Source organism: Megascapheus bottae, chromosome 9, assembly GCF_031878675.1.
Source record: "Megascapheus bottae isolate mThoBot1 chromosome 9, mThoBot2.hap1, whole genome shotgun sequence".
Taxonomy (NCBI): Eukaryota; Metazoa; Chordata; class Mammalia; order Rodentia; family Geomyidae; genus Megascapheus; species Megascapheus bottae.
The window spans coordinates 14,422,264-14,436,297 of NC_143517.1; positions in this window are offsets into that span (position 1 = coordinate 14,422,264).

Here is a 14,034-nt window from a genome sequence, read left to right on the forward strand (position 1 = left end):
GAATATGACCATATTATAAAATGATGCATATGCTGGGTGCAATGGCTCACACCTGTAATCTTAGCTACTCAGGAGGCTGAGATCTGAAAAGCCAGCTTAGTCACTGATGATCAAGAGACTCTTTCTTATCTTCAATGAACCACCAGAAAACTGGAAGTGGTGCTGTGGCTCAAGGAGCAGGGTAGTAGCCTTGAGCTGAAGAGCTCAGGTACAAAGCCCAGGCCCAGAGTTCAAGTCCAAAAACTGAATGAATTCCAAAAAATGGAAGCAAGAGGTTTTTTGTTTTGTTTTATTGTTCTGCTTGTAAGTCTTTATTGTTTTTCATTTCCCTCCCCTTGGTTTATTCCCTGTTTTTTTTTTCCTTACCCTTTGTCATATATGTAAGTTCATCCATGAGATTCTTGTCTCCAATTAAGTAAATTAAGTACCAAAAAAAAAACTGGAGAAAAAATAATGTAGACATAGTGTTCAGTTGCTGAGTTCAAGCCCCAGGACTGAAACCAAAAACTTAAATTAAAAAAATAGATACATACATACATACATACATACATACATACGTACATAGAAATATAGTTTCTCTCTCATGTTGACAATATCATTTTGTATATGTATCATCCTTAGTCTAGAAAGTTTGTAGCTTATAAATAGAATGCATGTATCTCTGTCATGTGTATATTTACTTGGTATTTATAGAACTATTATATATATGTATATATACATACACATACTATACCCATGTATACCTACACATGTATATGTGTATATATATATATACACATATATTTGAGAGAGAGCTATGTGATTCACTTTGGTGAATTTTTATTACAGTGTCTTAGAAAAGCAGTATAGAATTTTACAACAAAGCAAAATTCATAGTTACAGAACACAGACAGTTTGAAACTTGTGTCTACAAAGCTGTCTTTTACCTTCATGAATTTTGAGGTTCAGTCATGCTTTGCTCATTTACCTCAGTTTTATATATTTTGGGGGAGTGGGGAGATGGGTAAACTATTTTGAAGTACTGCTTGGCATTTTGTCTGGTATCATCATCTGATTTCTCAACCACTTCTGCAATTCAAGACAGGTGTATTGAACCAAAGTTTTTTTTCTCAGATGGAATATATTTAAGTCCGGTCAGTGACTGCCACTTTAATTCACATTGAACTTTTCTTAAGTAGTTCAAAGTGGCTAAAAATTTCAGATAAGCTAAGAATATCATTGCAGAATGGCAGGACCTGCCTGCCCTTGCTACTGAGGTTAAAGCCATCTCAGCTCTGAGAATTTAAATGATTTTCACTGGGCATCAGGCTAAGAGCTTAAAAACAGCAACAACAAAAACCCAGGTGATTAAAGAACCCTATATTAATTATAGCCCGAGGATGAGAAATAATCTTAGCTTTTTCATTGACTACAGACAGAGGGAAATTTACATGTACCTGGCCTCCAAAATATCAAAAGTAAATTGTGGAAATCTGGTCATTATTTGAGAACAAGATATGAAATAAGAAACATAAATCTGCTCCCATTGCCCACCTAATACGTCAGCTTCCAAGATTCTTTTTTATACGTAAGGTCTAATGCCTTCTTAACCCAAATATTTATAATAACTGATTTGCTTTCTTCTTATAATAGTGCTAAATGACTCCCTAAGAAAAGATTTGTGTCAGGGCTAATCTGTTCTGTTTTTGGATGTGCTGGTACAGGAGACTGAACTCTAGGCTTGGTGCTTTGCTACATGAGTTCCAGCTTTTTACTGGTCATTTGGACATAGCAATCAATCCTAAGATCTCAGTCTCCTGAGCAGTTGTGTGGCTTGTGTTATTTCTTTCAAAGAGTGTTGTCTTGTATTTCAAGAGAAATCTCAAGCTTCACTTTGATGGGCAGTGAAGGAATCACAGCACGTGAAAATGATTTAATAAAAATTTATTGACTTCAAATAAACAACAAAAAAGACATGGTGCAAACTACAGTCAGAACTGTGATTCCACTTGCAGCAAAACAATGAAAGCAGTTGGTGTTGTGATGGCGCTAATATATTCAGGCAATACATTGTCAGACATATGGAGATCCAGGTTTCTTTTTCTGCTTGTGGATTAAAAAAAAAGAAAGTTCTAGAGGTGTACTTTATGTACCAAGAAATGCAGTGTTCAAATAGGGACAGTATATGAGAACATTGATACTTGTCAGCTATGTGCTGTCAGGAGAGATGAGTTTTCAGTGTGGTATTTTAGACTTCATTATATTGTTCCATGGAGCATTCCAAGAAAAGGTGGCAGGTAAAAAAAAAAAAAACAGGAGTATTCAAATGAAATTATTCTCAAGGGGGCTGAGTGTGGTTTTTTGCCCTTAAATGGTCTCTATTGACAGAGTTGACTTCACTTTGCCATTGAACTCTGACAAGGTGATTATTTTTAAAAACTAAAATATGGTGCATTATACATGTTAGCCTGGAGCTAGAAGTGAAGTGTGAATATTCATTCAATTTTTTTTCACTCTCCCAATGAAAGAAATGGGAAAATAATGTATTCAAAAGGCACCCAGACTTTCTTGTGTCCTTGTGGAAAATAAACTGTGGCCAGAACAGTAAAGTGTTAAACTCTATCAGTCACCTAAAATTATAGAATGATGGTTAATTTGATCCATTCTAATAAATGGAATTTTGTATCTTTATGCTAAGATTTTTTTTTTGAAGAAAAGGGCAATGGCAGTTTTTATTCACAGTAACCAGAGCACCAACTTAGAAAAAGAAAATTTAAATATGGAAAGCATGTGGCTCCACACATAGAACACCACAATTTGACAAAAACAAGTGCTTCTTGCCAGTAGATACATGCCCTACAGCTATAGTTGCATGATGAAAATATTAACTGATCCTTATTTGAGGGTCTACATCTATAAAACCCTCTCTCAAATAGAAGGCAATCCTCAAAAGTTACAGAGTTACAGCCAGTGAAATGACTTGGTCACCCTTTAGGCATAAGTCAGTGGACAAGCTTACCATCTCCTAACCACACTGTAATAGGCTAGTGGACTACTAATTAGACCAGGCTCAATTCTCATCATTGGAGAACTGTAAATCTGTTTAACAAGAACTAGTTCAGAGGATTGATCTAGTCAAAGTTTAGCGAATTAGGTGCAAAAATACTTTCTGAAAGATTTCTGTAGGATTTGTGCTTTATCCTATTATTATAATACTTTGTCCCAGCAATTCCACTCCTAGGCATTTACCCAAATGTCCAGAAACAAGGACATACTAAAGGCACTAGCACAACGATGTTCATTGCAGTGCTATTTACCATACCAAAGATATGGAACCAACCCAGATGCTCCTCAGTAGATGATTGCATCAACAAGATGTAGTATTTATGCACAATGGAATTCTATGCTGCCATCAGAAAGAATGACATCGCCACATCGCCCCATTTGTAAGGAAATGGAAAGACTTGGAAAATCGTATTAAATGAAGTAAGCCAGACCCAAAGGAACATAGGCTGCTCAATTGTTTCCCTCATTTGTAATAATTAGTACACAACTAGGACTCTCCTAGCAGATGATTAATATAACTCAAAATCTAGTACATACGGTCATATAGGATGAGACTCTAGGATATGGAAACAAGTTTTATCTTGTGTGATTGTTGTTCTTAATATACTATGTTATTTCTCTTCTCTTTTCTTGCCCTTTGGTTAATTTCATATTGTTACTGTAGCTGAGTTTGTTACCTGGTATATTGTATATACATTTATTTGTCTATTTAAATTAGGAAAGTGAATGGGGGAAAAACAAAATGATTAGGAGGGGGTAAGAGAAGAGAAATGGGGACAAAAACATGAGAAGGGGTACCAATGTGTGAGAAGTAGTACACATACTACCTGGCAATCATAACTGTGACACCTGTATACATTACCCTGACAATAAAAAATAAAATTTAATAAGAAAATATACTTTGAGCCAGGCATGGTGGCTCATGCCTGTAATCCTACCTACTCAGGAGGCTGAGCTCTGAGGATCACAGTTCAAAGCCAGCCAGGACGCTAAAGTCCACAAGACTCTTCTCTACATTTAACCACTAGAAAACCAGAAGTGTTGCTATGGCTCAAGGGGTACGGTGGTAGCCTTGAGCTGAAGAGCTCAGGGACAGAGCCCAGGCCCAGAGTCCAAGCCCTAAGACTGACAAAAATAAAAAAATAAAAATAAAAATTATATATATATATGCATGCTTTGAACAACTCTCCCAAATTGGCCTACTTTTTGGGCGTATTACATCTTGGGGTAACATAAATCTTGATCTTTTTTCTCTTAATTTGTATCTATGAAAGTCAGCTAAAGCAAAATTCATTTCCTTTTTAATATTGGCAGAGAAAAATGTTGTCAAGTAGGTGATAAGGGATATTTTATTTCAATCTAAATAATAAAATCTCTATCAGATGCATTTCATAAAACTTAAAGCATCAAGGTAATTTTTATCCTTCTTGATACCTCAAATATCAGTCTCATTTATCTTGTCTTCTTAGGATGGTAACTGATTCAAAAGTCCAACTTCTTTCACTTCTGATTTAGGGCAGGGACCTATGCTCCATAAAATCAATTTAGAAGTAAAATCTACAATGAAACTATGAGATAACCAGGCTGCAGCAGTTCTCTGCTTAGGTGAACATCATAACATTACCTACTTTAAAATACTGCTTTAAATAATCAGAAACAAGCAAGAAATGTGATCTAATTTGATTCTATCTGAAATGTCACAAATTTCAGTAACAATTATCCCTTTTGGCTTTTTGTTGGTTGGTAAATTGGATGATTAGTTGGTTAGTTCGTCTTTTGCCTTTTTGAGACACAATTTTCCTTTGTTACCCTACTGACTCCAAACTAATGATCATTCTACCTCAACTTTCTGAATGCTATAATTATCATGTGCCACCACACCTTACTATTTATTCTCTTAAAACTCATAGAATTATTCACAGAAATTGACTTGCTCAATATAGTTTATGGTAAGAAGGAAAAGGTCAATATTTGAAATTGACATGATTGACAAATTCTTTTATGGTTTTATTTATGTAATCCTCCTTAAATTCAATTTCATTTTAATAAATTAAAGTTTTCTTTTTCAAAAGGTATCTTTGAGGCTGAAATAAGATTGAAGACGAACATAAAAAATGATTTAAGTTGCCATGCTGATTTTTATTTATTTATTTATTTTTGTCAGTTGTGCTTTAACTCTGGGCCTGGGAGCTATCCCTGAGCTCTTCAGCTCAAGGCTACTGCCCTACCAGTGGAGCCACACGGTCACGTCCTGCTTTCTATTGCTTAGAGGTAAGAGTCTCCTGGACTTCAGTGCCTGGGCTGGCTTTGAGTAGCTAGGATTACGTGAGTGAGCCATTGCGCCTGACTGCCATGCTGATTTTTAAGACCATCTGTGTATACATTTACACAGACTGAATGTCTCAATTTTGAACAACTAGTGTTATACCATGACTTGAAATCAAGCTAAAGTTAGTTTATATCATAGGTTATGCTTTTTCCACAGGAGATGAGACAGTGTTTGATCCTAAAGGAAAATACTGGCAATGTTGTTTATGTAAAAATCTATAATCAGTACATGAAAAATGAAACACATTTAAATATTATATTAAAAAATCACAATAACAACTTAGGAAATTTTGAAATTACTGTTACCAAAAAAAAAGTAACTAGCTAACATAAATTGATCCTTTCTAAGGGGTAAGAAAATGTGACAAGTTGACAGAAAGGAAAAAGTGATATAATAGGAGATAAGATATGCAATTTTAGTCATCATAAGATAAATGCAAATTAAAACTCCACTGAGATAATATTTTTGGCCAGTAATTTGGCATAGAGTATGATTCTGCTAGCACACAGACTTGTTACAGAGAGAGAAAGTAGATCCTCTTTTATTTGAATGGTGTAAGTGCAAATCACCAAAATGATATGAAATGTAACTTAGCAAAATCTCTGGAAAGCTTACTATCCTTTGACCTGACACTACCAGGAATTTATTTTACAGGTATGTGCCGGCACATTCAAATAGCATGTAAATATATTCACACCAGAATTTTTTCTAGTAGCAAAATGGAAGTTACCTTTAGCTGAGGACTGGAAGCTCACTGGCTGATGACTGTTTCCATATTATGATTAGAAAATAGAATATAATTCATCTGTAAAGAAGAATTAGTACATCCTTTACACCTATGAATATAAACAGAAATTGTTATTCAAAGAGGAAAGAAGGAGGGCTGGGGTGTAGCTCAGTGGCAAAGTGCTTGCCTAGCAAGTGCAAATGTCCTGGGTTCGACCCCCAGTGCCCAAAAAGAAAAGACAAAAAAAAAGAGGAAAAAAGGAAAGCCTGAATTTTTTGTGACACATTTTTGGTGCTTTAAAAAAGAAGAATATATATTGCTATTTATTGGAAATATTTATCTATGCCTAGGTATCTCTGAGTAGTGCATTTGTAGAAGGGAACTGGATGAATAGGAGGATAAAATGGAGACATGTCTGAGAGGACAATACATTCTGAACTAGCATTTTGTGGTATATATACATATATATATGAATATACATATGAATTCTATGATTCCATCCTAAAGAAATGGAAAGATTTACAAAAAATAATATTAAGTGAAGTAATCCAGACCCAAAGAAACATAGACTCCATGGTTTTCCTCATTAGTAATAATTAGTATATGTCTAGGATTTTCCTAGAGGAAGATCACAATAGCTCAATAGCTATGTTTATATGATCATATAAGATGATACTAAGCAAAATGAACTCCAAGATATGGAAACAAAGGGTTTTTCTTTAGGATTGCTGTTTTAAATATACTGTGTGAAGTTATTTCTATTTCCTTCAATTCTTTCCCCTTTGGTTTATCAGGGAAGCAAGAGAGAAACACAAAATGATGAGACAAAGGACAAAGGTGAACGGATGCAATAGTGATACAAGACAAGATGTTGGAAATGAACTTTAAAACTTTGGGTAGGGAAAGTGGGGGAAAAACAAGGGAGGAGGGTAACAATGTTTAATAAGAAATGTATTCATTATGTTGTGCATGTTACTGTAACCCCTGAGGATACCATCTTGATAATTAAATTTTAAAAAAGAAAAAAAACATGAGCTGTTATATTACCAACTTAAAAAAATCAGAAAGGCCTGCTCTAAATGACAAACCTATCAACAGACTATAAAACTCAGGATCTGTGCTTTCTAAGATGGTTATAGAATTCCAGAGACAACTCTCTCAGAATAGTTTTGAGCCTTAATTAAAACAAGAATATTTCCAGCAGGCCAAGAAATCACCTAGATAAATTTTAGCTTACAAGGTGTCCATGAAAAGATGCTCAAAAAAGAAGCAGACCTGGGTGCCAGTGACCTAGACAAACCCAACACAGGAAGATTCTGCAACCAATTTTGTTTCAATAAAACTTTAGCACATTTATTATTTGGAGTAAAGGTTATAGATTTCACTAATATATGTTCATTTGCTTGTTAGAATATCTCTGTGTAAAAATGTCACACAATTTCAAAATGGCCACGGGGGTGCAATTTGAAAGAGAATACAAAGCAATGCTATCTAGTTTATATAGGGAGCACACTCATTAGATTGGTATCATTAGCATGGACCTCTAACCAACTGAGATAATTTAGCTCCAAATTACACAGGAACGTGAGGAGTCATATTGACCATTTCATAGGACAAAATACAAATAAAAACTCTGAAAAACTGTGAAATCGACTTGAGATGTAAAGCTATTTATAGAGGGCTGAAATGCAGGTCAAGCTTTAGCGTGTGCTTAATGAAAAAGTCATTGTCGTTCTCTGTAACTCCACACAATAAAGATGCATATTGTTTTGAATGCTTTTCATAAACTCTCTTCAATTTATAACTTTACTAGAAAGAAATTAGTAATGATCAATTTACTACTAAATTGCATCAGTGAATGAAATTTAAATTACTAAGTGATATAAAAAATTACTATCATCATTAAGACTGATCTATTGCTTTAAATATTTGAGTGTTGTTAAACTATTATTTCCTCTTTAACACCTAAGTTGGTCAGGAATGGAGTACTGTATTCATTTATATTAAATATTTCTTTTTCTAATCTTTCTAAGCAGAAGTTATCCCTGATGCTCTACATTTCTACTTAACTTTGCATGAGTCTGTCCTAACTTCAATTTATTCAGTTAGATTGCAGTCTCCTTGAGGACAAATATTTATATGTTTTTATAATCTATATACAACCTAACATATTGCCTGTCTACTGATTCTTAAAAATAAATGCATGTATATCATCAGAAATATGAAGAGTTTTTTTTTTCTTTTGGAACAGCATATAAACAGCTGAAGTTGGCCTGGAATACGCCATCCTCTTGCCTCAACTTTGTAGGTGCTGCGATTACTGACATGTACCACACTATACCTGGCCAAAAAGTGCCTAATAGTAAAGAACAAAATTAAAACTGAGAACAGAAGTTCTCCAAGTTAACAAAAAAATCACAATCAATGAAAATGACCATTTTGTTCTGTGCATACTCAAGTACAAGTTCCCCAGAAACTCTAAGAGAAAGCACTCCTGGCATTAAAGCTTCATTTCTGCCCCCACCATCCATTACATCTCCTTTTCAGACCCTGAAATCCACCCATTCTTGCACTCATGGAATGTCAGACCATTACAAATTCAACTTTGAATAAAACAAAGACTTTTCCCTCAGGAGCTAATGGTCAGGGTGACAGAAAACTGAAAATAACTCAAATTAATGTGGAGGGTGTGCTGTGATACAAAATGCTATGGATGGGCCGGGAGTTTGGCCTATGGTAGAGTGCTTGCCTAGAATGCACGAAGACCTGGGTTCGATTCCTTGGTACCACATACATAGAAAAAAGCTGGAAGTGGTGCTGAGGCTCAAGTGGTAGAGCTCTAGCCTTGAGAAAGTCCAAGGACAGTGCTCAGGCCCTGAGCTCAAGCCCAGGACTGGCAAAAACAGCAAAAACAAAATGCTATGGACACTGTCATTGAGGGTAGGAGGGCAGGCAGCACCTAAGGCAGGCAGGGTGAATCTCTGTTTTATATTTTGTAATGTGGAGGGCCTCAGAGCATGTGAGCATCCTGACTGGGCCTATAGAAAGGCATGCATTTCAAACACAGGACAGGCTGCTGGAATATAAAGATGCTTGACATAGCCAGGCCAGGTAGTTCATGTATGTAATTCTAGCTATTTGGGAGACTGTTGTCTACTGAGAACTGTGGTTCAAAACTAGCCCAGGCAGGAAAGTCTGTTTAACACTTAATTCCAATTAACCAAAAAAGCCAGAAGTGTACCTGTGGTTCAAGTGGGAAAGCATTAGTCTTGAACAAACTAGCTCAGGGACAGCATCCAACCAAAGATTAAGCCCCAGGGATGGCATACAAAAAATACATTGAGCAGGGCGCAGTGGCTCACACCTGTAATCCTAGTTACTCAGGAGGCTGTGATCTGAGGATCGTGGTTCAAAACCAGCCTAGGCACTAAAGACCATGAGACAATTATCTCCAAGTAACTACTAGAAAAGCAGAGGTGGTACTGTGGCTCAAGGGGTAGGGTGAGAGCCTTGAGCTGAAGAGCTCAGGGACAATGCCCAGGCCCCGAATTTAAGCTTTGCTTGATATGGTTAAATAAAAGTAGTATCTGATCTAGGCAAAGTGAAAGTGCTGAGTTCTATAGGGCAGTGTAAGCTGACTGGGGCGCTATCATTTGGGCTAAATGAAAGCTAATGAGCTTTAGATATTGTTAACAATTATTATAGAGTTTTGATCAAAAGAGTAACATACTCTGATGAAAGTTTTAAATATTAAATAGCAATAGAAAATAGAAATGTAAAAAATAATAAATAGTACTAATGCATTAAAAGTATGAGATTATTGCAAATTTATCTCTCAGTTCCCTGGGAACTACAAAATATTGTTGAGTAAAACTAAAGAGGTCATTATAAAATTAAGTTCGAAATAAATATATAAAGATTTACTTAGAGGATGGTCAAAAGTAGACATAATACTTGCTATGTGGATTGAAAACATATCAATCTACCTCAAAGTTGTATATAACTTTTGCAATAAAAATAAAAATCTCAGCCAGGCACGGTGGTGGCTCACCCTTATAATCAAGGCTACTCAGGAGGCTGAGATCTGAGAATCTTGGTTCAAAGCCAGCCCAGGAACTACAAAGCTGTGAGACTCTTATCTCCAATTAACCACTAGAAAATGTGAAGTAGGGATTGACTCAAGAGTAGGGCAGTAGCCTTGAGCAGAAGAGCTCAGCAACAACAACTAGGCCCTGGGGTAGTACTGTAGTCTTGAGCTGAAGAGCTCAGGGACAGTGCTCAGGACCAGAGTTCAAGCCCCATGACACCCCCCTAAAAATAAATAAATAAATAAATAAATAAATAAATAAATAAATAAATATCTCAGCAGAGTTTTAGTAGACATTGAAATTTATGTAGAATTTTACCATAAAACATATATGGAAATCTCAAAGTCCTAAATTAGTAAAATGATTTTGAAATATAAGAAATAATTTAGGTCATTTTAATACTTAATATAAAACTAAGATTACCAAGGCAATGTATAATTTAGAAATAGACAACAGAACCAAATAGAAATCCAAGAAATGGTGTGTGTGTGTGTGTGTGTGTGTGTGTGTGTGTGTGTGTGTGTGTGTATACAAACTATTAATTTGCAAAACAGTTTTCAAGAAAATACTACTGGGAAAGAATTATTTCCCATAAGAGGTTCTAGAACTTATATGAAAAGTCTAATAAAATCAAACTTTATATACACACAAACAAATGTAAAATTATGCTTATATCTTAAAAAAGAGGGCCCAGAGTTTGGCCTCGTGGTAGAGTGCTTGCCTAGCATGCACGAAGACCCAGGTTCGATTCCTCGGTACCACATAAATAGAAAAAAGCTTGAAGTGGTGCTGAGGCTCAAGTGGTAGAGCTCTAGCCTTGAGAAAGTCCAAGGACAGTGCTCAGGCCCTGAGCTCAAGCCCAGGACTGGCAAAAAAAAAAAAAAAAAAGAAAGGTACCTGCCACTTTGGGATAAGCAAAGTTGTCTTTAGCCAGAAATACACACACACACACACACACACACACACACACACACATGCGCGCGAAACACAAATACAAGGAACAAAATTAGGTTGGAAATATCTATTTTTTGAAAGACACTATCAAGCAAATATGTATTCAAAATATAATCTATGAGAAATATACATAGATGTATATAGAATATATTTAATGAATACATGCCTAACAAGAGCCTTCTTTGATTTGCCAACAATTAATTATTACTTATGATACTAAGAGTCCTTGGGCCACCTCTTCTGCTCTCTTATTGGCTGTGGACATTTGGGGTGTGGCTTCTGTTGGGAACTCATCTAGGGTGAGATCTAACAAATTCTTTGTATCTAGAATATATACGAGACATAACTCAATAATAAGACAAAAATCTATCAAAAATGTATAACAGCACAAGAAGACGCTTCACAAAGAGATATAAATGGTGACAAGACCATGAAAAATAACTCAGTATGAGGGTAATGAAGTTACAGTTATGACAGGAAAGGACCAATGATGAGTATTACATTACCACTGCAATGTCTATACATTTTAAATTTGAAATATGACAAGTTAGTGATTGCATGAACCAACTAATTAATAGTTTGCCTTTAATGATAATTCAAATTTTTTAACTTCTACTCCAATAGTTTGGTAATATGGCCATAATAAAATACCACAAAAATATGAAACTTTATTTCTTACAATTCTGTAGACCAAACGTCCAAAACAGATTCTCCTGTGCTAAAGAACACATTATTCTAGCTATATTCCCTTCAGAGACTCTAGAGAATGTTTACTTGACTTTCGTAGCACGTGAAATCTGCCAGGATTCCTTAATCTGTGGATTCTTTTTTTTTTTTTCCTGCCAGTCCTGGACTTGAGCTCAGGGCCTGAGCACTGTCCTTGGACTTTCTCAAGGCTAGAGCTCTACCACTTGAGCCTCAGCACCACTTCCAGCATGGAGGAATCGAACCCGGGTCTTCATGCATGCTAGGCAAGCACTTTAACCACTAGGCCAAACTCCCGGCCCAATCTGTGGATTCTTAATAGATACTGTATCATTCTTCCCCATCCTTCTGTAATAATGACTTCTGACAATAATCTCCATAATGTTAGGACCCTATGATAATATATTCCAATATCCCCAAAGCCTTGTCTCCTTTTAACCCCTTCCCTTTCTTGTAGTAATTATTGCCATATTTAACATTACTATATGAGCCATTATTCTGCATAGTATTTGTTGAAATTTGTACCTATATGTGTTATTTTCATCATTCCTTAATAGTTCCCTATGTATCTGTCATATATACATCTCACATAATTTTTGTTTTTTCTTTTTTTCATATATTTTTATTGTAAATAATAGAAGGGTTACGTGATATTTGCCAGATAGATGGTGAATTAATTCCCATACATTCATACCCTTTCACATGTCTTGGTCCCCATTTCCTTCCCCCCCAACCCAACCCTTCATCTTGTTTTCCCCCCTTCCTTATCCAATTTCAAATAACCAAATACAAATATGTCCGATATATCAGGTAACAAAGTGAGATACTGTAACAATATGAGATAACCAAGGGACAGCAAAAGAGATGAGAGATAAGATAGTACCTTAAGAACAACAATCACTCATTATATGGCTTATGTTTCTATATCCTAGAGGTCCTTTCATTTAGTGTCATACTATATGGCCTTTTGTATCAAGGTTTTGCTCTATTGCAAATCTCTTCTAGGAAAGCCCAAGGTTTCTACTGATTATGACAAATGAGGGAAACCATTGAACCTAAGTTCCTTTGAGTCTGGCTTACTTCACTTAATATGATTTTTTCTAAGTCTTTCCATTTCCTAACAAATGGGGCGATGTCATTCTTTCTGACAGCAGCATAGAATTCCATTGTGTACAAATACCACATCTTGTTGATCCACTCATCAACTGAGGGACATCTAGGTTGGTTCCATATCTTTGCCATGGTAAATAGTGCTGCAATGAACATTGTTGTGCTGGTGGATTTAGTGTTTCTATTAGTACCATTCTTGTAAAAGTGTTGTCTCTGAGCCTTTTTGGCTCAGGGCTGGTGCTTTACCATGTTAGCTACAGTTTCTTCTGGCTTTTACTTAGTAGATAACTGGCAATAGAGTCTGATGCAATTTCCTTCCCAGGCAGACTTTGAACTGGGATCTTCGGAACTCAGCCTCCAGTATATCTAGAATTACAGACATGAGCCACCAGTTTCCAGCTCTGAAAACATTTTTGTAATGCTTCTTCTTCTTTTTTTTAACATTTTTTTAACCAGTCCTGGGTCTTAGACTCAGGACCTGAGCACTGTTCTTGGGTTTTTCTCAAGTCCAGCACTCTACTACTTGAGTCAGAGCACCACTCCCGGTTTTTTCCTCTATATGTAATAGCAAAGAATGGAATCTGCATCTTTGTGCATGCTAGGAAGCACTCTACCACTAGGCCAAACTCCCAGCCCCATAATGCTTATTCTTCTGAAGAATATTTTCTCTGGTTAGGAAAAGGCATGTTTAAGTTAATTTTACTTATCAGTTAGATGTTTCTTTGCTTTACGCCTTCTAGTTTCTATGGTTTCTGTTGAAAAGCTAGATAACAGTCTATATAGCAGATGATTTGACTTTTTTATTTTTTAAAATGATTTTGCCTAGACTTATTTTTTTAAATTTACAATGATCTTCTTTGATGTATATATCACTGTGTCATTCATCTAAGTGCTGAGTGATTCTTGAATTTGTGTCTTAATGATTACAGGAACTCTGAAAATTGTTTTCAAAGATAAGGCATCTTCAAATAAGCAAAGATTGCTTCTTTCTTTTTCACAAGACCTATAACTAGGCCACTCTTATTTTTAATTATATTATTTCACAGTTTTATAATATCTATTTGATAAGTTTTATA